The sequence below is a fragment of the Microtus ochrogaster genome, chromosome 8 (genome assembly GCF_000317375.1).
Source record: "Microtus ochrogaster isolate Prairie Vole_2 chromosome 8, MicOch1.0, whole genome shotgun sequence".
In the NCBI taxonomy this organism is placed as follows: Eukaryota; Metazoa; Chordata; class Mammalia; order Rodentia; family Cricetidae; genus Microtus; species Microtus ochrogaster.
Genome location: NC_022015.1, coordinates 46485883 through 46490741, shown reverse-complemented (window position 1 = coordinate 46490741; position 4859 = coordinate 46485883).

Here is a 4859-nt window from a genome sequence, read left to right as displayed (position 1 = left end):
GAGACCTAGCCTGACCTGTCTGGCCAATAACAGAGTGTAACCATTGAGTCCTATTGAAACAAAACATTAATTTTGAATGTCTGATTCAAATATACAGAACCAAGGGCATATGAATGAAGTATGCATCCTACAATATGCCAGGCTCTGCTTTCCTCGACTTAATTTGCATTCAGTAATTTCTTTCATGAATTAAAAGTCCATGAAAATGGTAAGAACTAGTTGGAAAAGTGTTGCTTAAACATTAACGTGAAGTTGTCTTCTGTTTTTGTAGGTGTCTGATGCCCATTTTGAAGACCCATGGACTCCTCTGTCCTTTTCTGACATCACTGGGGAAACTAGAAATGTCCAGAACTTCTTAGACTTTGTCTTAGGGTTTCTGTTGCTGTGAAGAGACACCGTGACCATGGCAACTCTTATAAAGGAAAACATTTAATTATGGCTGGCTTACATTTTCAGAAGCTTAATCCATTATCACCATGGCAGGAAGCAAGGCAGCATGCAGGCGGACATGGTGTTGAAGAAGGAGCTGAGAGTTCCATATCTTGATCCACAGGCAACAGGGAAGTGAACTGTCCCCCACACCGGGAACAGCTTGAGCATATGAGACCTCAAAGCCTGCTCCCACAGTGCCACACTTCCTCCAACAAGGCCACACCCACTCCAACAAGCCACACCTCCTAATAGTGCCAGTCTCTATAGGTAAAGCACTCGAACACACGAGTCTATGGGGGCCATACCTATTCAAACCACCATAGACACTCCTCCCTTCGGGAGACAAGGCATGTGTCCTCTGTTAAAGGCAAACAGGTTTTTGTGGCTCTTTGGGCTAGTAAACTTACAATTCCTGTCTTCTAGACGTGACAAAAGCCCACATTTCTTCATCTTTTGCTGGCTCTGAGCTCTTATCTTAAGCAGTCCTCTTCCCCCAGAGTGACAAGATGTCGCTGGAAGCCCCGTGTGTGTTCCTGTCTGCTGACAGCTCTAGTGAAAAGAGTGCTTCCTTTTCCCCCAGTCCAGCAAAACGCTAGGTTGACCCTGATTGAGAATGTGTTTGTAGCCCTGCCTGAACTGACACGTTTTGGCCAAAGCAGCAGAACACTTAAGGGACCAGCCCGGGTTAACTCTAGCCATATAGTTTATTTAACCCAGGATACCCTAAATACTATGATTTGTTCAATATTAAAATTATTAATAAATGTTTTGTAACTTCAGTTTACAGTGTATAATTTACATTGGCAGTCAGCTCGCTTTGGATCACCCTCTTGTTTAACAGTTACCTGGTGGCTAGTGGCTGTAAAATGAACAGAGCAGCACAGAATAACACAAAGTAGACCAAGAGAAAATAAGGACATTTTGGCAGATTCCAGAGAGAAAAGACATCATGACCCAATATCAATGGAAAGGAAACACACAGAGACAACTGTGGGCTGATGGTTGCCTTGGACCAGACCACGCCCTGCACTCTGTCTCCTCTTGGTGTTGAAACTGAGACAAAAGCAAAGACATAAAAGACCGTGAGCTGCCTGAGGGAGCTTTGAATCTAGGGTTGACTCTGCATTAACCTGTGCCGAGAGGGAATCTTGAGAAAAAACTCAGCTCAGGTGAGTTACATATACGTTACATGCCTGAAGTTATTGACCTGGAGACAACAAACCCACAGTGAAGTCTCAACAACAATGTGTGACTGGCAAACAGAAGCGCATTCTGTCCTCTAGGAGGTGGGGTTTGGCAGGCGTCCCTTCCCAGCAATATTTGGCAATATCTGGAAACACGTTTGCTTGTCACCACTCAGGAAGAGATGCGACAGCGTCTAATGAACAGAGGCCAGGGCTATTAAAGCATCCATTTCATGGGACAGCTTCCCCCAAGTCAAACAGACACACAGGGATCCCTAGCCTCATCTCAGTTCTGAGTAACCCACGAAAAGAAAAATGTCAATCTAGATTCTTAAGACAAGTGAAGAGGAGGAAATGAAAGATTTTTCTGTGTTAAAGTTAGCTACCAGGAAGGGCAGACACAGCTGAAGCAGGCAAGCGTAGGGAATAGTTTGGTAACCTGGGACTCTACTTGTCTTAGGCTGTGCCCACTTCTTCTTCTAATAATGCATTTGGGAACCTGGCTCTTTTACCCGCATGGACTATGCATGCACACGGTTTTCCAAACAGTACACCTAGCAACCTGGGAGCCCACCGACACTGGGCTTCAAGTACGCCTCTCTCTAACCAGTGGAGTGGATCCTCCCCGCTTAAAAGATGATCAAACTCAGACAGATCCTGCTCGTTCTTACTCTCATCATAGGGGTAGAAGAACGAAAAGGCCCATCTGGCCTGAATTGGGTTCAGGTGCATGGATGATAAGGCAAAACTGTGTTTGTTCTCTACTGAACTGATCTCCTATGCACCATCTTAAGCCTGAGCATAATTAGGTATGCATATAATTAAAGTCAGATGCATATGGGGAAGAGACATGCATAGCAAAAAAAAAAAAAGAAAAAAAAAGATTATATCTTCTAGGCTAGAAATCAAGGCAGAGAACCACCATCATTACACCTCTAGTAACCGAATGCCCCCTTCCTCCTGAACCCCATAAAAGGAAGCCCTGAACAACACTCGGGGCTCTTGAGTACCATCACTCATGTGGACACTGTCAATGTATGCATTTCTCCCGAGCCTGTACTGTTGCTTTGGTTATGAATAAAGCTAGCTTCCTTGCTACATCTGCTGTTTTTCCGGATCCTTATTTCAATCTTTTAAATAAGACGCCAAGGGAATGGCAACACTGACTTGGACCTAGACTGCTGGTAACACAGCCTCGCGCTGCATGTGATGTAGTTCCTATGATACTGGGGAAGCAAACGCTGCCTCAAAGCTCTGGGCTGGGGGATTGTAGGATGAGGCTGGCCAAGGGCTGCAACTGCTCAGGGATTCCTGCTCTTCTCTCCCCTTATCCTCTTCCTGTCTCTCCCTGTCACCCCCTCAAAGGAATGTCACTGAGGTGACAACAGAGCTTTCTCATCCTCTGTCTTCTGCCCACCAGTGGCCGAGCTCCCCTGCAAGGCCTTGAGCTAAATGCAAAATGCAGCTGAGAGGCTGGCAGAATGAGGGGCCATGCTAGCCAGGGTAATGAACCTCTTTTTCCCACTGGAAGGATGCTCACACTCTGTCCTCTTCCTCTTAAATCTCCCCTAAGTACCACTTAGAGAGCTGGCTGAGGAACAGCACGCTAGGCTGACCCGCCAGGGGTTCTGAGTCAGGTGTGGAGAGCCTGCAGGGACCAACACATACGGGCCAGCCTGGGATGGCCAGTGATGGCACCAGAAACCCTGCTTCCCAGCTGGCACAGCTGGATGGAAATCCTGGGGAAAAGCTCAGATTTTTCACTGTAAGAGGCTGGCAGTGATGTGGATGCTGGGAGAAAGTCACTCTTCCCTGGGGGACTTACCCGTTCTCAAGGCCTGAAACCCTCCCTCGGCTTCCAGCCCTGGCACAAAGGTTATCACCTCTAGACCGGGTTCCTAGTGATTCCTGTCTCCCTTCCGGAAATTGTAGCATTGCGTTTGAGTCTTTCTCCTGGCAGGAATCACTCTTTCTCATTGTCATGGGAATCTCTGGCACCAAAAATATGGAAGATAATGAGTAGATTGTTTACGTAAACAGAGTTAACCTTGACTGAGACATGAGGCTCTTGACTAGCCCTCACAACAGAATCTTGTGGTAAATGTTACTAATCCCCTAGCTTACAAATGAAGGTTACATATTAAAGCAGAAACAGTTACGCAAAGTCATCGCAAAGCTGGAGGCTGATGGACCTGAATTCTTAGTCCCATCTAACGTCAAAGTCCACACCTTGCCCACCATGTATCAACGACGATAACTACATGGATGACCAGGAGAGGAGTCCTTACTACTTGGTAAATTTCTCTTCACAGGGGCCCATGTGCTTAACTACGTTTGTGTGTTTAAAATAGACTCATACCCTCTTCCTGGGAGTAATGCTGACATTCTCATTTAGACTTGGAATCTACTGAGCCCTGGTTAATCGCTGCAGCAATTTTTATTCTCAGCAGAAGTAGAAGCAGTTTGTCTGCCCAGTCTCCCTCGAGGATACTCATCTCTCATTTCACAAAAACCCACTTCATCTTTGTCATTTACCTGGAACTGTTGATTGAGTCTGGCTCCAAGGATAAGCGCATGACCCAGCTGTGACCTAGCCAAACATTGCATAGCCTCAACCATGACTGGTCCAGGGACGAGGGCTTGCTCCAGGTCTAGTCAGTCTAAATACTGCATCTCTTTAATCCAGAGGCTGCTTCACTGGCCAACTAAAGAGAATGCCACCCCCGCACAAAGAAAACTTTCCAGAGTCCTTTGATATGTCAACCTGTGGGTCCTGGCAGCCCACAGTCTGTATATGGCCAAGAAAAACTGAACGAGGCCCAACACAAAATAGTAAACACACTTAAAACATCACGAGGCTTTTGTGATTTATTTATTTTTGAAACTCAGTTATGTGGTTCTCAGGTGTGAACTTTGAGGATGGTAATGTCACATCACAATGTCAAAAGGTTGGACATATCCGGGTGTATAAGATGCCCAACTTGATACGTGAGGTAAAGTTGGTGGCCACCTTTGGAAATGAATGGAACATCGCTACCTGAGGTGACACTAAAGAGGACTAAGCCAAGAGATGGAGAGAGAAGGAGAGGGTGTCAGTCGTCTGATTATTCTCATATTTAAACCCTACAGTCTCAATTACTTGAACGAATAAAAACTCTTATTTAGACCCGGGTAGATTATGTTTTCTGTTGCTTGCAGCCAAAAGTATGATGGCTAGGGTTTCTGATCCAAGAGAACCGAGGG